This window comes from Lygodium microphyllum, chromosome 29 (genome assembly GCF_053477565.2).
Source record: "Lygodium microphyllum isolate KBCC chromosome 29, Lygodium_microphyllum_v1.1.10, whole genome shotgun sequence".
NCBI lineage: Eukaryota > Viridiplantae > Streptophyta > Polypodiopsida > Schizaeales > Lygodiaceae > Lygodium > Lygodium microphyllum.
Window position 1 is genome coordinate 20698629 of NC_141163.1, and position 25455 is coordinate 20724083.

The 25455-nt window shown below is 48.0% G+C and overlaps 1 protein-coding gene and 1 pseudogene across 3 annotated transcripts in view; both read left to right on the forward strand.

The window, feature by feature from the left end:
* Positions 1 to 25455, forward strand: part of LOC148010436 (2-oxoglutarate (2OG) and Fe(II)-dependent oxygenase superfamily protein) — a 144634-nt gene that overhangs the window by 74667 nt on the left and 44512 nt on the right. The window lies entirely within an intron of this gene.
* On the forward strand, positions 21649 to 24269 carry LOC148010439 (uncharacterized; annotated as a pseudogene).

Sequence of the window (25455 nt, forward strand, 5' to 3'; positions counted from 1 at the left end):
TGATGATTGATGAAGGTTGAAATCTTTTGAAAGCTTATTTAATAGTTTTTGATAGTTTGGAATGGTTTTCCGTTAACAACCATATATCACTCTAAATCCATCAAAAACCATTCATTCATGGTTCATTGTTGGCAATCCCACAACTAGTGGTTCATTGTTGGCAATCCCTCTTTTCAAATGCAGCTTTCCTTTCAGATTTGAAGGATCAACATGTTGGACTGCCATGATAGGCATGATCATTGGGTTTGGGAGGACCAACAAGAATGTGAAGATTGTTGTGAAGGCCGCCAAGATTAGGTGGATTGTTGTGACAACTGTAATGATCGTGAGAATTGTGATGATTGACACACAGACTGTTTTGATTGTGATGGATATCATGGTAATCAAACCTTCTACCCCTCCTGCCTCTTGTCCCCCTTGAGTTGCCCCTTCTTTTTTAGCCATCTGTACCTTGGCTTGCTCTCATGGTACTCCCACCCTCAATGCAGGTTCCTGTCCCTCCCAACCTTTCTTCCGAACAATTGGAACCTGGATGCAACATGCAAAGTTAAGGTTATCCTCAACACCTTTGACCTTTGGGAATTTCTTACCATCCATTTCCCTCAGCCTACCATGGATTCCTACTCAACTGCTGCTGTAGATTCAACACCTCTTTGGTATCGTATTAACTCTTAGGCCTACTCATCTCTCTTCTTGTATTGTAGTGGTGCAGTTTTTGTGGTTGTTAGATGTATTCGGATTGCTACCAAGATTGGACATGGTTGTCTTTGTGAGATGGAGAGAGGATTGAAGCTTAGCTCAGAGTGTAGTAGACAATGTGGAGAGTGAAGCACGACACCCAATGCAATAGATTGAAAGAGTGTAATTTGAAAGTACAAAGTACAACCCTTAAATCTTAGGGTTGTAGGGGGTGTTCACACTCGAACATGATAAGTGCCTGTAAGTGTGTGCCATAAGTAGATACGAAATAAGACAATAAGTCTGGGGAAAAAAAAACTCTCGTACCAAGAGTAAAAAGTGCCTCAGTATCCTATTGATCACCGACACTCCTATGTGAGCGTAGGCGTAAGTGAGGCGTAAGTGAAAACCCAACAAACCCCTTGGAGTGAAGAGTGATCAAGAGTACAAGGATCATCCGCCACCAAAGGAGATCAACTTTAAAGCACTACGAAATGCTTCAAATTTATTAGGAGGAAGACCTTTGGTGAAGATGTCTGCCACATTACTGGTGGTAGGACAATAGACAAGGCTGATATCACCTTCATGTAGCCTCTCTTTGACAAAGTGATAATGTATCTCAATGTGTTTTGTGTATGTATGAAACATTGGGTTCCATGCCATTGCAATGGCACTTTGTCTGTCAGTGAATAAAGGAGTAGGCTCTGTAATAGATACATCTAGATCAGCTAGCAAGCATCTAATCCATACGCATTCAACTGTGGTAGTGAATGCTGCCTTGTATTCAGCTTCACATGACAATGTGGCAACAATGGATTGTTTCTTGCTAGGCTAAGATATACAAGATGAGCCAAGAAAGAAACAATTGCCACTAGTGGAGTGACATGAATCATAATCACCAGCCCAATCAGAATCACTGTACGAGGACAGGCCCAGGTAGATTCGTCAGGCGACAGGCACGCGGGACAGACAGCTGGTCAACGGCTGATGTTTTTGTCACGTTGTCAGCAATTTACGTCAATTTTTCATTAATTTTGCAAGGAGACCCCTTGCTCACTGACCGGGGTTTGTGTGCGCAAGCACAGTTCGCGAGTTTTTGCAGATTTAGGCATAGAAATTCGGGGCTTTTTTAGATTGAGTGCTACTCATGCAAGATTGAGGCATCCGCATCAGAAATTGCAGACATTGTGCGCGTTTAAATTGGGGATTTCACAAAACTTATTGAAATTTTACTCATCCTAGTAAAATTTGTCAACATTGGACCCATAAAATTTGGGGCTTTTGCTGTATTGATGAAATTTTGGTCAGCTGAGTCAGATTGGTTGACATTGGTGCACAATTGGACCTGAGAAATTTGGGGCTTTTGCAAAATTTTGTGAAATTTTGCTAAATTTGCCTGTTTTATGCTTTCAGGAACATGTATTAATGCAATCGGGACACTGGTTAGTGAAATTTTGGGGTTTTTGCTGAAATCTGTTGATTTTGGCAAAGTTAATGCGTGAAATGCACTTAAAGAATATTTCTGAAGCAATCTTGTTGCCATAAGCAGAGTGATTTGAGCATTTTTATCTTCCGCTTGTGCGATTTTGGAGAAATTGCAGAGAATTCTTGGTGTTTTGGGGTATCACAAGTTGATACGAGCACATATGTATGCAGTACACATGTTGGGCAGCTCCCATTGAGTTGATGTATTGCTGATTATTCATGTTGCAGCAGTCTTAGTGATCATTTGCAGGTCTAGGATTGGTGCAGATGTATTTTTGGTGATATTGCTGAAGTGGGAGTTACCTAGTACTGATGCATGCATTTATTGTATGCTGAAATTGCAGTCATACTGCTGAAAGTCATTCATTCTACTGCTGTACATGTACTTTTTTTTTTTGCAAGTAAAATGTGGCTGATTATATTACTCAAAAAGCTGATTACAATAGAGTGCTCATGCTCAACAGACTAGTTGGAGCTGAAGCACAGTTACCAGTACACCATGTATACAAGCCTCTCAAGGTGGTCTAGGGGGGATGGGGGCAAGAAGCCATTTGGGGGGGGGGGGGGGGGGGTATATCGCCAAATGGGACTGCCTGCTTGCATCACAAAGAACAGACCTTGGCCACCCCAGGTACGCATGAAGTGACCACGGAGCTCTTGACGAGCCCTGGAATCGCCCTGCACCTGATCCCATCGGCCGCGGAGGGAATGGATGATGGAGGTCCATAGCTCTACTAAGGTTGCAAGTGCTGAAAGTCTCTCTCCACTGAAAGCCACTTGGCATCGCGCCTTCCAAATATGCCATCCAGTAAGACTCCCTATGATCTCCCATACCTCCGTGCGGTTTGCTGTGGGCTCCAGTACTTGGTGGATGGGTAGAGCCTCTAGACCGACCACTCCGCATGACCCTGCCTGGATCATGAATATCGTGTTCTGCATCCTGGCCTCATACAAAAGGCGATGGCCCTGGCTGACTGCTTGCCAATAGAAAGCTCCCCATGAGATACACCCAAGGCTGGGCGCTATACATCGAAGGATACGGCATGCTCCTCTCCACACGAGCTACGCCTCCTCACAAGACCAAAGGCAGTGCTTTGGGGTTTCCAGAGACTGCTGTGTGCAGCGCTTACAACCTCCCTCCTGCATCTGGGCTGCGAAGAGTAGGAGTGGGGCCAGGGGACAGCCTTGTCGAACCGATCTCTTCAGCCGAAACTCCTCCCCTCGCCTTCCGCCTATGAGAACCCTGCTGGTGGCCGATCTGTACAGGCCGGAGACCCCGTGAATCCAAGTGTGGGGGAATCCCAACTTCACCATGGTGCCCTCTAGGAAACTCCAGTCCACCCTGTCATAAGCTTTCTCGAAATCCAAGAGTAATACTGCCAGTCTCTGCCCACTGTGCTGAGCCCACTTTGTTGCCTCAAAGAATGTAAATACATTATCTAGGATGCTCCTATCCTGGACAAAGCCTGTCTATGTGTCATGAATGATATCTGGAAGCACGGGGCGTAATCGCCTACCAATCATCTTTGCCAGTGCCTTATAGGCCACTGACAATAAAGTGATCGGTCTCCATTGCGAGAGCTCCAACCGGTCTCCCCCTTTGGGGAGAAGACTGATAAGGCCTGTCGAGAGACTCCCTGGCATTTGTCCTGAGGTGAAGATCTCTTGGAAAGCCCTCAGTAGGGGGTCCTTCATCACTTCCTAGTAGGTAGTGAAGAAAGCCTTAGAGAGGCCATCCTCCCTCGGACATTTCTGCCCATCCTGTGTATGGAAAGCCTCCTCTAGTTCCTTCTCTGTGAAGGGGGCTAGGAGTGTCCTATCTCCTCTGTGACGAGGGACGGGATGTGATCCCATACCTGCTGTCTGCATCTCTGTCCTCTAGCTGAAGCTGTCTCCTGCTGGAAAAGGCGCGTGTAATAGTCGGTGGCAATCTCCATCACCTCATCAGGGCTAGAACGGGTCCTCCCATACTGATCCCGAAGGCTGCGTATTTGCTCTCCTGCGGTGCGGAGCTGGTGCACCTGGAAGAACTCCCTGCACATTGTGTCCCCCTTCCACGCCCAAAAGGCTGCTGAGGTGCGGAAAGAGAACTCCGAGCGCCTGTCCTCTAGGTGAGCAATGGCTGCGCGCGTGCACCACCTGTGCGTGGAGGGTGGGGTCCCCTGGTGCCTGCTGCAATAATCTCTGCGTGGTTGCAAGGTCCCGTCGGAGTGCTTCTCCTCCTCCCAACACTGCCGCGTGGCTTGTATGGCTGCCTCTTGGCAGATTCTGCTTGACTGGGCTTGGACCTCTACAACCTCCTCTGCTATCCGGTCCCTCTTGTCCCACTCTTTGGTCCAAATCTGCTCTATTTGTCTCGACACCTCCTCCCTCTTATAGATGGAGTCAGGGATCCGACAGGATTGTGTATCTAGGGTGGATGCTGGGGGGTCAAGTGTCAGGAGAACCGGGCAGTGATCGGATAACGTGGTGCCTGTCAACTGCTCAATTTGGCCTCCACGAAAGCCTCTCCAGTCTCCCATATAAAACCTGTCCAACCGCTCTAGCAGGGCTCCACCTAGCCGCATGTATCTCTAGGAGAAGTCCAACGATCTCTCCCTCTTGTGGAAGGTAGGGTCTTTCCAGGCATCACGTACTCCAACTGCAAGCAAAAAGACCTCCCATGTCTCTTGTTCCTCCCCAGCCATGCCCTGTTAGTTTCTTCCTCTCCCCTGCTGGTCCTCCAAAGCCTCCATGTTGTTGAAGTTTCCTCCAACAATCCAGGAGTCCATCTCTGGGAGTCCAGCTGCAATCTCCACCCAGAACTTGCTGCGTGTCCTAACCCGTAGGGACATAGACATTGAGGACTCCAATACACGAGTCCCCAATATCCAGTTTGATTCATAGAACCCTTCTTGCCACTATCGTCCCGTGGTCTTGTATACAAGTGGTGAGACTCGGGCCAATAGAGGTGCATACGCCTCCACTCCTGCCGTGGGCACCTATGGCGTGCTCCCAGTAAGTGTGCGAGCTGCCCGGAAGTACCTTTCCAACCCACTGAGACTTGGCGAGGGTGAGCTTGTGCTCTTGCAGAAGCAAGATGTCGATCCGTCCGGCAAGGGCAGGCTGCAACTCCTGCCGAACAATCAACTTCCTGGAGCCACGTGCCCCATTGTAGTGGAGATTGTTCACATTCCAGGATGCAAGATGTAAGCTCATGGGGAAACCTGTGACCGACCGAACATGCATCTGTTCGGTGTGGATGCTGTAGATGAGGAGGAGAGACTGTGAGGCATGCAAGTGCGCTTTGCTACCGGTCTAGATGGTGAACTCCAGTCCCCCATGGTGGCCCTCGGCCGGACCATAGGGGTAATAGATGCTCCAGGTGGTACTATCAATGCATCTATCAGCCATGCTGAAAATCGCGACTCTGTACACTGGTAAAAGCGGGCCGCCTGTGTCGGGGACACTCGATCACGTCCCTCGGAGCTCTCCACTGCGGAGGGGCTCAAAAGATAATGCTCAAGTGTGGGACGTCGGCGCTAGCCCACCAGTTAGTGTCCATCATGCAACCTGGCCACTGTTGTGCAAACAATGCTAATCCTTCATCTCCCATCCACTGGGAGATGTGATCCGCCACCTGACTCTTCAACTCCTCCTCAATCTGTGTAGTCGTCCACTCCTCTAAGTAAGATGACTGAAGAAAAAAGGCGTAGTTTGGTCCATACAGTGGTGCTAGTAGGTGGACCTTGCCCCTCCTTGACTTACGGACCACGAAGATCCCCACCTCTAGAGGTAGTGGGAACTCTCCGCGCTCCGCAATTCGCACGTAGGACCATGGGCCACTGCGGAAGAACTCTTGTGGCAACAATTGTGCATGTCTTGGGAAAGTGTGGCGGGTGGCAGGGACGGACGAGCTGGTGGCTGTGTGGGAGGGGAAAGACTGCTGGTGTGCAGAGGAGGTAGGTGTGTGTGGCTCATCACCTCTTGTGGGAGGAGGGGGGGCGGGTCTAGGGGGGCTTACGTGACCTAGGTGCAGATTAGGGGGGGTGCTTGGTAGGGGGGGTGATGGGGGGGAAGAGGATCAAGCGATGGTGGGATGGCTGGAGATGCATGGCAGATGTGGGGGGGGTGGTGGCCATGGCAAGGGGGGGCTGTGGGCCAAGGTCAGTGGGGGGAGGGGGGCATGGGATGTGGGGGGGGTGGGTGGGTGAGGGGCATGTGGGAACTTAGGCGAGGCAGTCTGTGGCGCAGGTGGAGAATGTGGGGGGCTGCGGTCCTGTCGGGTGGGGCAGACAGGGGGGGGTTGTGGAGTGCTCTACCGAGAGAGGGTCGCTCGCCCGCCAACACCTTGCTGATGAGGCTGGGTCTGAGGAGCTGGCTGTGCCTCCCCTTGCCGTCTCCCTCTCTGTCGTCTCTAGACCCGTGTGAAACCGTCAACGTCCACCTGCGGACCTGTGGGCGGAGGCGGCTTGGCTCCGAAACGCGTACAAATTGCTGCCTGATGCCCAAAGTCGTAGCAGCACAGGCACTGCCCTGGTTGCCCAGTCACAATGACCTGTTGCCTAAAGGAGTGCCCGATTGCCTTAATTTCTAGGAACTGTGGGATATTCTTGACCTCTTTCACTGCCACCCATACCTTTGGGACTCCTGCTGCTGTCATTGCATCTGCGAAGGAGGCGGGAAGGATAGTGTCGAAGAGCCGTCCAAAGTCTTCCACCAACTGGCGATACTCAATTGCCAGACCGGGGAAAAGAAAGGTGACCAGGTGCCGAAGAAACCTGTTGTGGAGTGCAAACGCCTCCACAATAAAGCCATTGTACCAAGGGACCATGTATATGACCCCCTTCGTGGACGTATATGGTGAATTGGCGAGTAGCTCGCGAGTTGCGTCTGCCGAGCTGAGGCGGACCATGAAGATCCCTTGGCCCAATAGGACCGCCTCCATGATCTGCGCTGTGCCGATGCGCAGCGTGGAGTGAAGCTAGTCCCGAAGCTAGGCCTTGGATGGGGAATGTCCTACTACCTGACCATAAATCGCTGTTTCCATTAGCTCCAGCTCTTTAGCTAGGATGGCTAAGAGCTGCTCCTCAGAGAGGACTACACGCAAGGTGTTTGACTGGGGGGCACTCGTTGAGTGCGCTGGCATCTGACCATAGGTTTCCATTGCGCGTCCTTTCTGGGAGAACCTACCTATCACGCTGCGCTACTGGATGGGGAGTTGTTGCAGGGGGATGGAGCAATTGGAGGGGGGAGGGGGGTTGTTGATGGCGAAGGGGGAGATTTTTGTTTTCGATGGCGGTGGTGTGGCAGCTTGACAAAGGGCTTGACAAAGGGCCAGGCTTTCCGGCAAGACAGCACGTGGGGGGTTGGAGGGGAGGAAAAAGATAGGCGGGGGGGGGGGGGAGGTGGGCTGGGACGGGCGGGACAGGTGCAGGGGGGGAGCAGGTGGGCGCAGGGGGGGCAGGGCGGGTGCAGGCGGCGCGAGGGCACTGGCAGTGGCGCAGGGAGTTGGCGAAGGGGGCCCTGGCGAAGGCGAGAGGAATGGGGCACAAGTGATGACGAGGAGAGTGGTGATGTTCTTGTCGATGGCGAGGGGGGGTGACGCTAGCGATGGCGCTGTACCGACGGGGCATGACGATCAGACGGGGCGGAGTGGGCCACGACGATCAGACGGGGTGGGGCATGATGATCAGACGGGGCAACGTGATGGGCAGGAGAGCTGTTTTTTTGCTGTATATGTACTTGGACTGAATCTTGCTATCATTTGCTGAAAAATTGGACTGAAATCAGCTGAATATTCAGCTCATTTTTGCTGTCATAAATTGCAGCATTGAATTTCTGGTTTATTGCTGAAAAATGACTGCAAATGCTTCTAGCAGCAGCGACACCAAATCTCTCTTTGAAATCAAGAGGTTTGATGGCACTGGCTTTGACTTGTGAAAGGATAGGATGCAAGGCATTTTGTTTCTCAAGGACTGTGAAGATGCTCTCTTGGAGACTAAGCCTGCAGCTATGACAGATGTGGATTGGGCTAGACTTAATAAGAAGGCCATTGCATACATTAAGATGGCAGTGTTTGATTACTTACAGACATTAAGTGTCTTGATACAGGTTATGCTATATGGAAAAAAGCTTAAGGATACTTATGAAAATACAACTCCTGTGAATCAAGTGCATCTTATGCGTAAACTTGTGAACATGGAATTGGATGAGTCTAAGCCATCATCTGAGCATTTGAGTGCTTTCACAAGGGTTTTGAGTCAGTTGCAGGACTTTGGTTTGACTGCTTTCGATGATAAATTGAAAGCTATTTTCTTATTGATGACTTTGGCTGATAGCTGGGAATCTTTGGTTGTGTCACTTAGCAACAGCCCCGCTTTGACTTTTGATGGTATTAGAGGTTCAATCCTCAATGAAGAAATCAAAAGAAAGTCTAGTGGTGAAAGCAGTGGCTTAGCTTACCATGTAAGAGGTAGGTCTAAAAAGAGGGGTAATGCAGCCTGTAAAGGAAAAAGCAGAAGCAAAAGCAAGGGCAAACAACAGGATGTCACATGCTATCAGTGTGGGCGTAAAGGGCATAAAAAGCCCGATTGCCGGTACTTCAAGAAAGAGCAAGAAAGAAAGAAACACCAGGGTAAGAAAAAGAAAGATGATGACAGCTCTTCCTCAAAAGTTGCAAAGGCAAATGTTGCATCCAGTGTGGTCATTGAAGAGCTTCCTGACACTGAAGAGATACTTGTTGTAGCCTCATGTAATGATGCAGATATTATGGCAGCAACAGGTGATATGCACATCACCAAAAAGGAGGTAATTGATGCCTTACTTTTAGCTCATGATGGGGTGTCACAATCATGGATAGTGGACAACGGTGCTTCTTTTCATATTTCCCCCTCTTTGGAGTCATTTTCTGAATACACTGTAGGTTGCCTAGGCCAGGTTTACTTGGGTAACAACTATGCATGTGAGATAGAGTGTGTTGGCACCATTCACTTGGCTCTTGAAAATGGCCAAGAGCTGATTTTGCAAGATGTCAGATTTGTATCTGGCATAAAGAAGAGTCTACTATCAATTGGGCAGCTTGATGCGAAAGGGTACTTTACTACATTCGGTGGTGGAACTTGGAAGGTCCATAAGGGCTCTATGCTGATTGTTAAAGGCAGCAAAAGGGGGACTTTATATTACTTGCATTGTAAAGCATTACTTGGCAAGTTCTTGGCTGTGGCTGAAGTCCATTCACAGATGGAGCTTTGGCACAAAAGACTTGGTCATATAAGCCAGAAAGGCCTTTAGGTTCTCTCCTCTTTAGGGAGATTTGATGTAAAAGGATCTGGTCTCGAATTTTGTAATGATTGCTGATATGGAAAACAAGTGAAGTTTCCTTATTACTCTGGTGTCGTTAAGAAGTCTAGTGCTCTTGACCTAGTACACTCTGATGTGTGCACTATGCCTGTTCATTTGTATGGAGGTGCACGGTACTTTGTTACTTTCATTGATGATTTCAGTAGAAAATCATGGGTGTATGCACTTAAGAGCAAAAAGAAAGTGTTGGATTCTTTTAAAAAGTTTCATGCTTTTGTTACTACACAAAAAGAGCTTAAGTTGAAAGCCATAAGAACAGATAATGGGGGTGAGTATGTCTCAAAAGAATTTAACAAGTTTTGTGAGATGCATGGCATTAAGAGGGAGTCGACAGCCCCTTATAATCCTGTATCAAATGGCGTGGCTGAAAACTTAACCGCACACTTTGTGAGAGAGTCAGATGCATGCTATACACAGCTAATTTTCTGCAGCAGTTTTGGGGAGAGGCTCTTAAAACTGCAGTTCATATATGCAATCGCTCTCCCAATTGTGCATTAAAAAATAGCATCCTTGAAGAGGTTTGGTCTGGAAAACCTGCTTCATATGACCATTTGCATGTCTTTGGCTCTGATGCCTTTGTGCATGTACCTGTAGAGCAGAGGACCTAACAAGACATGAAATCCATCAAGGGCATCTTCATGGGATATGGAGATGAGGGAGAGATGGGTATAGAGTTGGCTTCCTTTGGGCAGGAAGATAATACGTAGCCAAGATGTAGTATTTAACGAGGCAAAGTTGTTGAAAAATGCTACACATGGTGATCTTGACAAAAAGAAGGTTAAATTTCAGCATGAACAGCCAGCCATTCAGCAGCCATTAGCTGAAAATTCTGTCCCTTTTGATGCTGTGAGCAGCAATCTATTGCGCTACAGCCAGAAGATCATGGACAACAAATAGACGCACATGATGAAATAGGATAGCAAGAAGAACATGCTGAAAACAGATTACAGCAGCAAGAAAATGCTGAAAATCTGCCACCCAGTGATGGTATGCACATTCCTCAAGATGTAGGCCCACTGCGTGATAATACAGATCATTGGGTAAGACGGTCTACACATGTCAGAAGGCAGCAACAGAGGTTTCAGCCATCTTTGGATTGCATTTTGTTGATTGATGAGGGTGATCCTGTGACATTTAAAGAGGCACAGTCATGTGAAAACAAGAGAAAGTGGGAGCTTGCTATACCAGAAGAGATGAAGTCTCTTTATGCAAATAACACATGGGAGTTTGTACCTTTGCCCAAGGATAGAAAAGCTATGCCTAATAAATGGGTTTACAAAGTGAAATGTATTGATGGGAAGCCCAAGTATAACGTATGGTTGGTTGCTAAGGGCTATACACAAAAGGAAGGCATAGACTTCCAAGAGGCATAGTTACCCGGAATGGGGAACGGGAACGGGAATGGGATCCCCTGGAACGGGGGGAACGCCTAAAGTTAGGGAACGAGAATGGAGGGAACGGAGAGAGAGAGAGAGAGAGAGAGAGAGAGAGAGAGAGAGAGAGAGAGAGAGAGAGAGAGAGAGAGAGAGAGAGAGAGAGGGTCGTCGAGGAGTGATGGCGAATCTGCTCGTGACGGGACGTTCCTACTGCGGCGATCTTCCCTGCACCTCCTGCTCGTCTAGGGCAGTGCGTCGACCCGGATTCGGATCCTGTCCCTCCACGCTGTGTATTTCGTGTGTTTCTGCAGGCGGTTCTGTGGTGGCAAACCTGCGATAGCTTGGATCTGCAGTTGCGCAGAATGTGCATACAGAGCGAGCGCGAGAGAGAGAGAGAGAGAGAGAGAGAGAGAGAGAGAGAGAGAGAGAGAGAGAGAGAGAGAGAGAGAGAGAGAGAGAGAGAGAGAGAGAGAGAGAGAGAGAGAGAGAGAGAGAGAGAGAGAGAGAGAGAGAGAGAGAGAGAGAGAGAGAGAGAGAGAGAGAGAGAGAGAGAGAGAGAGAGAGAGAGAGAGAGAGAGAGAGAGAGAGAGAGAGAGAGAGAGAGAGATGACGCTGCTTGCGTGCCCTGCCCTGCGGTCGACCGGATGACTGTCGCCCCTCGCCCGCCATCGTTCCTGCTCCTGTCGCGTGTCACGCCAGCGGGTCCTGCTCGTCGCGGTCCTGTTCGCTATCGCAAGCCTGACGCCTGTTAGTCGTCTGCCTGCCCCAGCCGCCTGTCAGACGCCTGTCCTGTCCGCCGACTGCCTGCCCCTGTCGCGTGTCCTCGCGCCCGCCCCTGACGACTGCCTGCCCTGTCCTGCCAGTCGACAGCCTGCTCTGTCGCCTGTCCTCTCGCCCGCCCCTGACGATTGCTGCCCTGTCGCCTGTCAGACGCCATAGTCTGACCACCGACATCGCCTGCCAGACCTGTCCGCCCTTGCCTGTCGGACGCCACCCTCGCCAGTCAGCCACCGTGGTCGTCGCCCCCGCGAGAGGCCGTATCCCCTGTTCGTGCCTGAGCCTGCGCCTCTGGGCTCTGCGACCTGCACACGGAGGCAGTGCAGCCTTGTCTTTCCACAGACGCCGAGAGAGCGAGAGCGCGCGAGAGAGAGAGAGAGAGAGAGAGAGAGAGAGAGAGAGAGAGAGAGAGAGAGAGAGAGAGAGAGAGAGAGAGAGAGAGAGAGAGAGAGAGAGAGAGAGAGAGAGAGAGAGAGAGAGAGAGAAGCCAGAAGAGAGCAGTATGGCTGGCCTGGATATGGATTTTCTAGACTGGACGGTGGCAGCCTTGGCCCTGATTCCGATACAGAGGAGCCGGAGGATATGGTGCCCTGCACGGAGGAGATGCCTCCGGGCTTTGAACTGCCACCTGCGGGCAAACGCTCCAAGCATACTCCTGACGAGCCAATGGGTCCTCAGGAACGTTCCTATGCGCAGGTTGCCTCTGATCCTGTGGATTCGCAGGAGATAGACTGGGAGCATTTGCTGGACTTTGCCAATACTCTGCTTGGCGATTATGTCTAGCATAACAATGAAACTTTTTCTGATGCGGGAACTGATGATGTGCTGGAAGCCACGGTGGACCCGAAATCAGTCTTGCGGTCCTTCTCGGTGTTTTATGACCGTGCAGTCATACTTTTCTTCACTGGCAGGATCCCAGTGCTTTCACATATTCACCAGTGGATGCATCATTTATTGCAAGGGGAGTGTGTTGAGGAGATCTTCCTTGGACCTCGCGGCTTTTATGAGGTGCTGTTGAAATCAGAAACACATCACGCTGAGCTCCTGTCCAAGCTGCCATTATTCTTTGATCGCCGCTTGGTCCATGTTGTACCATGGCGCCCTATGGCCGATTTCCAGCGTCTGCTTCAGCGAGAATGCCCGGTATGGGTGGAAGTGGAAAATTGTCTGGCAGTTTATTGGCCATTGTTGAAGGATGCGATGGCCGTTGTGGGCACAGTGCTGGTGCCCCCAAGGCTCAGGGCTATGAATCGAAACCGTTTATGCATGTTATGGGACACAGCTAGAAAAAGGCCTACGTGGCTTCGCCTCAATTGTTCTGGCATGCATCCCTTGCATTTTCGCTTGAAATGGGGCAATTTTGCAGGCCACTGTTTTTCATGTGGTAAATTGGGGCATTTCATGGCCGAATGCCCTGAAAGGCAACCGTCTTCCGAGGATGCGCATGTTGTGCTGCCTAAGGATGACATGGTGCTTGATGCCCCGACACAGGAGGCCCTTCAGCCGCCAAATGTCGTGGATAAAGGCAAACAACAGGTCTTGGGTTTGGACTCTCGTAGCACTGATTGGATTGAGGCACGTAAAAAAAAAGGTAAAAAGTTGGATGCAGGCATGGTGCATCCTGGGCCTACTACTTCACAGGATTCCGTGCGCACGTATATGCGCAGGAAAGAAATGTTCACTTCACAGCCGGCTGTGCGTACTATAGCCCCGTCTGCCCCCCGTAATGAGTCTACAAGGAAAGCCTATACAGACGGCCCCAAGGGCCCACCTGCTAAGCTGGCATTTGATACAAAAGGTAATGTGATTACACCCTGGGATCGGCGTTATCCCCGCCCTGCTCCCAAGGCAGTGGATTTTACTTCTACCTCTAAAGCAGGTCGCCAGAATTCGTTTGCAGTATTGGCTGATTTTCTGGATGAGGGTGTCCTAGATGCTCTCGCGGAAAAGGTGAAATCGAGGCAACAACCGCCTCGTTCCTGACTTCCTTTTTTTGAAGATATATGAAGATAGCCACGTGGAATGTGCGAGGCATTTGCTCTCGCCATAAGCAACATGCCATGTGGACTGTCTTGCATGAGAACCAGTGGGATGTATTGTGTGCAGTTGAGCACAAAAGTCACGCTGAAGCAGGAAAAATTGTGGATTGTCATGGATTCTGTCTGTTTTATGTAGGGACACATGCTACGCACTATTCAGGCGTGCTGATGATTGTCCATGAAAAATACCAGCCTGTTCTTGTAAAAAATGATGTGCAGGGCCGCTTTCTGGTAATCGAAGTCTTATTTGAAGGAGAAATTTTATAGTTGCTGGGCCTCTATGCTCCAAACGATCTTGCATCCCGACGGGATCTTTGGTCGACTTTGCAGGGCTCCATGTCACTTGGCCGAAGGGGATTTTTGATGGGAGATTTCAATATGTGTGTTGACTCTTCTCAGTCCACTTCGGGGCATTCGGTAATGGATACGCCGGAAAGCCGGGTGTGGAATTCCTTTGCTTTGCGCGTGCTTAAGCAAGATCTTTGGTCGTGGCTTCACCCTTCTTTTTCAGGCTTTACTTTTCATTCCGCACAATATGCCACTACTTGGTCGCGGTTGGACCGAATGTATATCATGCAAGGGGATGATTTTCTTCCCGAAATGCTGGAAATGAAGGTCTTGCAGCAATATGCGTTGTTGGACCATTTCCCCCTCCAGTTTGAGATGCGGGCACAATCTATTGCACCTTTTATGCAGTTGCTGGATAGGCTCCCTTTACGTTTCAACTCCTCTTATTTGACGCATCCAATTTTTCAGGGCTATATGCAGCAATTGATTGAGAGATTCTTATTGGACTTCGCCTTTGACGGCCTGGCAGCATTTGCGCGGCTGCTTTCTAATGTGCAGCGGGTTGCTCGGCAGTATGGGATTCATCATGCCTCTCTTTGTCGGCGACGTCGACATGCAGCAGAGGACTTACTGGCTTTGGTCCGTTCCTTGCTCGTGGATTCCCCAGATGACGATTTTCTGCTGTCACTGGAAAGGCGTTTGGCCCATCTTATTCAAGTATTTTAGTTGAAATCTTATCAGCAGGCCAAGCTGCATAACTTGACTGACACATTGCAAGATAGTGCCTGCCAGTCTCATAAGTTCTTTCGCGCCTTGCATGCTTCTCCGGCTCGCGAAAATATGACTAGGCTCCAGGATTCGGAAGGTCGCATGGTCACTGATCCGCAACCATTGTCACTATGTGCAGAAATTATTTTATGGAACTTCTTGGTTCTTCTCCCTCGCCTTCTAGCCAGGTTACGCATGCCCGCTCGGCCTTCTATCATCTGGTCCGTCAGCAGGTTCCACTTGATATGCAAGCCACTTTGGATGCGGATATTTGCGAGGAGGAGGTTATGGATGTTTTGTTGCACCTGCCTAAGGATAAAAGTCCTGGTTGGGATGGTCTCACTAATGAATTCTTTGAGCACTCGGCCGCGCAGTTGGTGAAGCCATTGGCGGTCATGTGTCAGCAGGTTTGGGAAACAGGGGTCATGCCTTCCTCATGGAAAGAAGGCCTTATCAAACTGATTCCCAAGGTCCCTTCGCCGTCAAAGCTGCAACACTGGAGATCAATTTCTTTGATGGGCTTGATGTATAAAATCTTCTCCAAAGTGCTGGCGAATCGGCTTCACAAGCACCTTTCAGCTATTGTGCATCCTCTCCAATATGGTTTCATCAAGGGCCGCAACATTCTCCATAATATCTTGAATGTGCAAATGGCTATTGACTATGCGCGACATTCCAGTCAGGAAGTGGTATTGATTCAATTGGACTTGGAAAAGGCGTTTGACTATGTGGACTGGTCTTTCATTGCAGATCTCATGTCTGCTATGGGCTTTGGTACCCGGATGTCCCGATTGATCTACACCATTAGTGCTGTGGCTTCCTCAAGAGTTATGCTCAATGGTGGGGTTATAGAGCCATTTGTCCTTACTCGCTCGGTCAGACATGGTTGCCCTTTGAGTCCTCTCTTCTTTGCCCTGGCAACTCACCCGGTCCTTTCAATGTTATCCTCAATGGCGGCTTCTGCTCAGCTGGCCGGATTGTCTCTTCCTTTGGGGCAGCACTTCATTAGCCAATCTTTGGCTGATGACACCTTTATGATTTTGCGGGCAGACAGGGACAACATTCGAAAGGCATTAGATGTTTGGACGGTCTTTGGTCAGGCCTCTGGTCTTCGCATCAATGCCTTTAAGTCGGCCATTCTCAGTTGCACGGAGCCTGATTTACAGTCATTAGGCTGGCAGGGTCAGGTGGTTTCCCGTGGATCCATTGTCAGGCATCTTGGATACCCGTTGGGAGTGGATGTATGGCCAAAGGACCTACTGGAGTGGATTTCACAAAAACTGGCGACGAAGTTTATGTATTGGAAGTCGCAAGCGTGGCCATTCCATGTGCGCCTCAAAGTGGCTCAGACAATTATGCTACCAATGCTAACGTATTTCCTGCCATTGCTGCCATGGACGCCTACTACTTTGAAGGCTCTCACTCATCCTATTCGTTTCATGCTATGGAAGAAGGACTCCCTGCAGGCAGGCATTTCATGGATCTCATGGTCGCATACATGTACCCCTAAACGCATGGGTGGTGGCGCTATTTTGGATGCAGAAACTCATATGGTGGCTCTTCATTGGTCTCTTTTTCGTGCCATGTGTGTGGATCATCACCCGTGGACCATCATAGCCCGTTATTTTCTTGAGGACAGCGGGCTACGCCATGGTAACACACGGCTTCGGGCCTCCTGGTGGCATGTCCTTAATTCTGACTCTCGATTTTCCAGTCCCTCTTCCTCTTTGTTACTGCACTTGGTCGGCTCTTGGAAAGTGGTGCTCCAAAAGGCCCGTTGGCATCCAGTAGGGGACCGCGTGCAGTCTAACTCCTTTCAGCTGGAATTGTTGGCAGTATCCAGATTACTTTCATGGGAAGACAAACATCAGCTCAGACCGAGATTTAACCGCATGGCCCGTTTAGGTCTGACTTTGATTGCGGATGCTACCCTTGCCACTCGCAATGTCCTCGCATCGTTTCGGACTGCTAGGAGACTTTTCAGGATCCCGCGCGGATACCGTGGTTTATGCGAAAAGCTTTTGTTGGAGCTTCAGGGTAGGCAACCCTTTCCTGCCCTGGCTGTGGATCGTCCTTGGCAGGACTCGGACCTTGCAGGCAGGTTGAGTCTGGAAAAGTCCTCTACTAATCAGGTGTATCATCTTCTCATTCAAGATCACCACTGGCTGGGTGTGAAAGCTAATACTGTTTGGGGACTGCGGAAATCGCGGTCATGGTGGCAGGCAACGTTGATGGAGGGCTGGCTGAATAAGGCACCTTTCAAATGCAAGGTCTTCCTTTGGCGGGTAATGATTGGTGGTCTTCCTCTTGCCTCGGCCCTTTCCAAGCGTCGAATCTCGAATGGCAATTGTTTCTTCTGTACCACTACTGTGGAATCGGCCCGACATTGTTTTCTTTCTTGCCCGCTCGCCAAGAATATCTGGTTACTCTTGTCGCAAATCTGGCACGCGGTGGTGGGGTCCTCACTAACTCCTTTCGATTGGGTTTTGGTGCGCCCAAAGTACCCCACACCGCCACAGTTACATATGAAGATCTTATTTCACTTTTTCAGATACTGGGGATGCTGGCACATTTGGACCACGCGCAATGCTTTTCTTTTTGATTCGGCCTCTAATGTACCGAGACATATCGCCAGGCTTAAAGGGCTCTTGCATTGGCAGCTAGATCTCATTCGACACTCCGACTTGCTCCCTCGGGAGGATTTGCATCCCTGGCATATGGCAATTGTCTCTGGGTCGTTGCCATGATTGGTGTAACCTTTTTAGTGCATTAGTACGGGGATTTCCCACACGTTGGGCTAGGGCCCTCGTGTCTCTTGTAATCATGTAATCATGTAATCTTGTACCTTTTTCGTAATTAATACAATTACCTTTTACGAAAAAAAAAGAGAGCGATAGGCCTGCACAGATCTCCTGCTCGTCTCCGGCACCTCCTCCACTCAGTTTCTGATCCTTGCAGAGAGGAGCTGCGCTCTGTCCTATTGTGAGCTCTGGAAGAAGAGGGCATAGAGCTGAGAATACTGTTCACTGCGTTTGCTGTCCGTGGGTGTCTGTCCTGTGCATTTTGCTGTGCCGAGTCAGAGAAAGAGTGACATCACCTGGTAGCACGCGATTGCAACCCTGCACAGATCAGAGAGCTGATCTGCTCCTGTACATAGAGAGAGAGAGAGAGAGAGAGAGAGAGAGAGAGAGAGAGAGAGAGAGAGAGGTGCAGATTTCTATCACAACAGACATACAGTGCAAGAAACAGAGAGTGAGAGAGGCCTGTGCTGTTTCTGGCTTCTGTGAGCTTTTGGTGCCGCATCCATCGTGCACAAGTGGTGATACAATATGGCTGGTTTGGATATGGCCTTTCTCGACCAAACGGTGGTAGCCCTTGGTCCGGATTCTGATACAGAGGAACCAAAGGATATGGTTCCGTGTACGGAGGAGATGCCCCCTGGTCCTGACTTCCAGCCTGCGGGCAAACACACCAAGCATACTTTGGAAGAGACAATGGATCATCAGGAACGTTCTTATGCGTAGGTTGCTTCTGATTCTGTGGATTCTCAGGATGTTGATTGGGAGCATTTGTTGGAGTTTGCCAACACCCTGCTTGGTGATTATGTTCAATATAATCATGAAGCGTTTTCCGACTCTGGAATTGAAGATGTTCTGGAAGCTAGTGTGGACTCGAAAAATGTCCTGCGCTCCTTCTCGGTGTTTTATGAATGAGCTGTTATACTCTTCTTCACTGGCAGGATTCTAGTGCTTGCTCATATTCGCCAGTGGCTGCACAGTCTACTACAAGGAGAGTGTATTGAAGAGATTTTTGTAGGGCCCCAAGGCTTTTATGAGGTGCTTGTTGAAATCCAAGAAGCACCGTGCTGATCTGCTGTCTAAACTGCCACTGTTCTTTGATCGCCGTTTGGTTTATGTTGTGCCATGGCGCCCAATGGCAGATTTTCAGTGCTTGCTTCAATATGAATGCCCGGTGTGGGTTGAGGTGGAAAACTATCCGGCTGTCTATTGGCCATTGCTAAAGGATGCCATGGCCGTTGTGGGCACTGTTTTGGTCCCCCCGAGCCTAAGGGCTACGAATCGCAACCGTTTGTGTATGTTATGGGACACGGCTCGGAAAAGGCCTGCTTGGTTACGTCTTAACTACTCTGGCATGCATCCTTGCACTTTCGACTGAAATGGGGTAACTTTGCAGGCCATTGTTTTTCGTGTGGTAAATTGGGGCATTTTATGCAGAAAAGCAACAGACTTCAGATATGGAGCATGGTTTGCCTCCCAGGGAAGATATGGTGCTTGATGCTGCGTCGCAGGATGCGATCCAGGCCCCTAAAGTTTTGGATAAAGGCAAACAACATGTTTCGGACTTGGATTCCCGTGGTAATGATTGGGTGGATGTACGTGCTAAAAAAGATAAAAGGTTTGATGCTGGCATGGCGGATACTGTGCCTAATGCTTCGCAAGATTCCTTGCGTACTTATACGCGCAGGAAAGACATGTTGTCGTCAGAGCCCCTTTCTCATGCTAGGGTTTCTTCTGTTTCTCGCAATCTGTCCACGAGGAAAGTATACTCGGATGGTCCGAAGGGCCCACCTGCTAAGTTGGCTTTCGATGCTAGAGGTAATGTGATTACCCCATGGGATCGGCATTATCCCCGTTCCATCCCCAAGTCAGTGGATATACCGTCTACCTCTAAATCTGCCTGTCGGAACTCTTTTGCGTGTTGGCTGATTTCTTCGTGGAATGTGAGAGGCATTTGTTCTCGCAATAAGCAGCATGCCATGTGGAGTTTATTGCATGAGAATCAGTGGGATGTCTTGTGTGCTGTTGAGCACAAGAGTCATGGCGAAGCAGGAAAAGTTGTGGATTGCCATGGCTTTCGCTTGTTTTATGTAGGGACTCATGCCATGCATCATTCTGGTGTGCTTATGATTGTCCATGAGAAATATCAACCTGTTCTTATAAAAAAATGATGTACATGGTTGTTTTGTGGTGATTGAAGTTTTATTTGAAGGAAATCTTATGGTTACTTGGGCTCTATGCTCCAAATGACCCTTTATCCCGCCGGGATCTTTGGAATACTTTGAAGACCTCCTTGTCCCTTGGCAGATGGGGTTTCTTGATGGGGGATTTTAATATGTGTGTTGATTCTTCGCAGTCCACATTAGAGCATTCGGTGATGGATACTCCGGAAAGCCGTGTGTGGAATGCATTTGCTCTTGCCGCACTTCAGTAAGATCTCTGGTCATGGCTTTACCCTTCTTCGACAGGATTTACTTTTCATTCGGCGTAGTATACATCTACATGGTTGCGGTTGGACCGCATGTACATCATGCAGGATGATGCTTTTCTCCCTGAGTTCCTGGAAACGAAAGTGTTGCAGCAATATGCCGTGTCGGACCATTTTCCTCTACAGCTTGAAATGCTTGCACAACCCATTGCACCTTTTAAGCAATTTGTGGATAGACTCCCTCTGCGTTTCAACTCGTCTTATTTGAAGCATTCAATCTTTCAGGGTTATATGCAACAATTGATTGATAGATTTTTATTGGACTTCCCGTCTGAGGGCAATGCTTCTTTTCAACGATTGCTCTCTAATGTGCAGCAGGTTGCACGGCAGTATGGGATCCATCATGCCTCTCTTTGTCGGCGGCGTCGACATGCCGTGGAGGAATTAATGGTTTTGGTTCGTTCTCTACTGGTGGAGACTCTAGATGATGTATTTTTGCTGCCATTGGCTAGGCGTTTGGCTGATCTTCTTAAAGAGTTTCAGTTGAAATCTTACCAACAGGTCAAATTGCAAAATTTGACAGAGAATTTGCAAGATAGTGCTTGTCAAACTCATAAGTTCTTTTGTGCTCTTCATACATCTCCCGCTCGAGAGAATATGACTAGACTCCAGGATGCAGAAGGTCATATGGTCACTCATCCTCAGACTATCGTGAATATGTGTAGGAATTATTTTCTAGATCTTCTTGGTTCTACTCCGTCACCTTCGGACCAAACTGCTCATGCTCGCTCAGTCTTCTATGATTTGGTCCGCAATCAGGTTCCAAATGACATGCAAACTACTTTGGAGACAGATATTTCTGAGGCAGAGGTTATGGATGTTTTGTTACATTTGCCCAAGGATAAAAGTCCCGGCTGGGATGGTCTCACCAATGAATTCTTTGAGGTCTTTGCTACCAGTCTGGTGAAACCATTGACGGCTATGTTTCAGCCATAGTTGTTTTCAGACGCGTCTGAAATGAATTTCAGACGTCTGTAAACGTCTGAAAAACAGACGTCTGAAAACCCCATATCAGACTTGACGTTTTTTTAAATTAAAAAATGTTGACGACTTTACACAAAAGCATACAGAATGTGGTCGCCTTTATCTGCCGACTCTTTCCCTGGATCCAGGCAGTTTGAAACACACACTCCTGAGGAATCGTGACTGAAAATGACTGAACTCAGCCTGAGGAACTCCACTAACTGTGGGAAACACAGCTCTCTACTTGGAAATACTGCTGCCCCAAACTTTTTGATCATCAGGTAAGATCTCTCTCTCTCTCTCTCTCTCTCTCTCTCTCTCAGGCTTCAGCCTGTGAGCACTGAGCAGTGCAGACTGCATTGAGTCTTCAGAGTCCAGACTCTTCACTGTTCACAACTTCACAGTCTGCAGACCTGAAGGCTGAATATTGAGATTCGATGTTACAGACCTGGAGGCTGGAGCCTGGGACTACAGTGCACAGTGCACAGTGCACACTGCAGTGACTGATCACTGCACAGTCGCTGAAAATTAAGTTCTGGAATTTGAAAGCTGAAGCCTGAAGTCTGGACTCTGGACTCTGAAGTTTGAACTCTGGAGTCTAAAGTCTGAAGTTTGAACTTTGAACCTTTGGAATATGAAGTTTGAAGACTGAAGTTGTTGCCACTGGTGGCCTGTTGGAACTTGGAAGTTGGAACATTGAAGTCTGAAGATTCAAGAGAAGATTGCAGGCCTCTCTCTCAGTTTGTAAGTTCTAACTTCTGTGCAGTGTGAGGTTATCTGAGCCTCTGAGGCTCTGAGCTGAGAGCTCTCTCTCTCTCTCTCTCTCTCTCTCTCAGCCTTCAGGCTTCAGCCTTCAAAGTTTAAACTTCAAGTTCAAAGACTGCATAGTGCAGACTCCAGAGTCCAGACTCCAGAGCACTGCAGAATTCAGATTGGTGACTGGTCAGTGGGTCACAACAAAATTACTATTATGTCATGACTTATGACTCGTGTCTTCATTAAATTTGTATCAGATTTTAACTTTTGAAGATGGGAAGAAAGTGGAAAGCTGAATGGGATCATGTTACTGTTGTCAAAACAGTTGGAAAAGGGCAGAATACATGTAAATGCAAATATTGTGGACACACTTGGGATGGTGGCCCACTATGCATAAGGGCACATATTTTGGGATTGCCAGGGCTTGGTATGGAAAAATGCACTGCTGCACCACAAAGTGCAAAGGATATATGTCGTAGATTGCATGTGGGTGTTGGAGGGCAAGGGTCCACAACAAACATTGATGCAGCTGTATCTGATTTGGAAGATGCTTCTCATGTCAGTGGGCGTGGCTCTGGCAATGTAGATGTAAGTGTTACTGTTGGGCAGCTTGGACAATCAAGCTCTCAAGAGCATGTGAGCAAAAAAAAGAAAGTGGCCAAATCATAGGGTGCTTTAGCAAAAGCATGGGATTTGCAAGCAAGAAAGGAGGCAGATATTGCTGTTCGTCGCTTCTTCTATGCAGAGGATATTCCATTTTGGAAAGCAAAGAGCCCATATTTTCTTGGCATGCTAAAGGCAGTTGGGCAAGTGGGTCAGAGCTACAAATCACCTTCGTATAACAGTCTATGCACGAAGGACCTTGTGGAGGAGATCAAATGCATTGACCGTGAATTGCTTGACATTAGGGAGAAGTGGAAGAGATATGGATGCAGCATTGTCTGTGATGGATGGTCAGATGCAAGGCGTAGGCCTATTATAAATGTTATGGTTACATCTATTTATGGTTCAGTGTTTTTAAAAGCTGTTGATACTAGTGGTGAATACAAGTCTGGGGAGTTTATCTTTGGCATCTTGAAAGATGTGATCCTTGATATTGGCCCAGATTATGTGGTGCAGGTATGTATGGACAATGCAGCTAACTGCGTGAGAGCAGGTGATTTGATTGAGCAGGAGTGGCCTAATATTTTTTTTACTAGATGTACATGCCATTGCTTGGATCTTCTGTTAGAAGATATTGGGAAGCTTGCTTGGATTGCCCCTGTGTTGGCTAAAGCAAATAAAGTTGTCACATTTGTTACACGCAAGCATACAATATTGGCATTGTATCGCCAATTCAGTCAAAAAGAACTATTGAAGCCATCGACCACACGGTTTGCTTACATGCTTATCATGTTAGTGAACTTGTTGGATGAGAGATGCTACAATGGTTTACGGTGTATGGTTGTTAGTGATGCCTGGGTAAGGAAGAAAGCTTCACGTACAACAAAGGGAATGGAAGTAGCCGAGATTGTTTTGGGTGCATGATTTTGGAATGATGCCAAGATGATCGTTAAGATTTGTGCACCCATTCTTAAAATCCTCCGTCTTGGTGATAGAGAAGGGGCCATGATGGGGCTTTTGTATTAGATGACAGATCGGATGATAGAGAAAATGGATTCCTTGGAAGGAGTGACTAAGTCTAGGGTGCAAGAAATCAAAGGCCTTTGTGTTGACAGATGGGATATGATGCACTCACCCTTACATGTTGCAGCCTTTGTTTTGCATCCTGTTTGGAGAGCCAAGAATCCTGATAGCGATAAGGAGGTGCATGAAGGATGGATGACAGTGATAGAGAGGTACACAAAATATGATGTGGATATGCAGGGTGTTCTATGTGATGAGCTTGACATGTACAAGCCAGAATCAGGTGCATTTTCTCGACCACTTGCAAGAGATGAGAAAAGAATGCATCAGGGTGTGATGGTGGGAGACATTTGGCCCATGCGTACCTAGTTTGCAACAATTGGCTTTAAGAATACTCTCACAAGGATCTTGTGCCTCTCCTTGTGAGAGAAATTGGAGCACATTTTCACTGATTCAAACAAAGAGAAGGAATAAATTGCTTCCAAAACATACTGAGCAGCTTGTATATATTCATACAAACCTTCGTCTTATCAATAAAATTAAGGAATCAGGCTATGAAAAGATTGAGGTTACATTGGACATGCTTAACAAGGAGAAGGATGATGATAGATTGCTTGCATTGCAGTAAATACGAGAGAAAGAGGACATCGTAGCCTCATTGCCAGTGCCACAAAGGGAGGCAAGTACTAGTGATGCTCCTGGCTCGAGTTCTCTTGGTCCACATCAGAGGGAGGAGGATGATGACGATGACGATGACGATGACGATGACGATGACGATGATGATGATGATGATGAGGAGGAGGAGGAGGAGGAGGAGGAGGAGGAGGAGGAGGAGAAGGAGGAGGAGGAGGACTGCACTCTTGAGAATGATGAAGATGATGAGTAGATTAGTTGATGACAGATGAATCATGAATCATGATATATGATGTGACTCTATTATGCAGTTTTCAGTTTTGCTTTTGGTTGTTCCCTTTCAGTTTTTAGTCTACTATGGAGTTGGCATTGGGCAACTTGGCTTGAATCTTGATGACAGATGTATCATGTATCATGTCAATTCCTTGAAAGTTGAATGATGAATCATGAATCCTTCTATATTGACTCAAACTCTCGAGTCTCAGTCTTCAAAGTTCAAGAGTTGTGCATTGTTCTTTTATTTTGAAATTAACACATGTTTATCATGTTTATCATATCTTAAAGTTGTGTATTTTTCTCATATTTTGTTAAGAATATGTTAAAAAATTAGGGTCACGTATGATTCAGGTCTAGGGTCTGAATCATACTCGTTTCATACTTTCATACGCGTTTTCGTTTGACGTTTGATTCACATATGGAAAAACTATGGTTTCAGCAGGTTTGGGAAACGGGGTTCATGCCTTCCTCATGGAAAGAAGGACTTATCAAACTGCTTCCAAAACTTCCTTCGCCATCGATGTTGACACATTGGCGACCAATTTCCTTGATGGGTTCTCTCTATAAAATCTTTTCCAAAGTAATGGCGAATCGGCCCCATAAGCATCTTCCTGCCATTGTGCATCCTCTTCAATATGGTTTTATTAAGGGCCGAAACATTTTGCATAATGTCTTGAATGTGCAATTGGCTATTGACTATGCGAGGCACTCTAATTAGGAGGTGATATTGATTCAACTGGACCTGGAAAAGGCGTTTGATTATTTAGACTGATCCTTCATTGCAGACCTTATGTCTACTATGGGCTTTGGTACTTGGATGGCTCGTTTGATTTACACCAGTAGTGTTGCGGCATCTTCGCGAGTTATGCTGAATGGTGGTGTTACCGAGCCTTTTATCCTTGGATGCTCTGTGAGATAGGGTTGCCCTTTGAGTCCGCTCTTTTTTGCCCTTGCGACTCATCTGGTGCTTTCAATGTTATCTCATATGGCAGCTTCTACTCAGTTGGCTGGATTGTCTCTTCCTTTTGGACAGCACTTCATTAGTCAATCCCTGGCTGATGACAACTTTATGATTTTGCGTGCGGATAAGGATAATGTTCGCAAAGCATTAGATGTTTGGACTCTCTTTGGGCATGCTTCTGGTCTTCGTATCAATGCTTTGA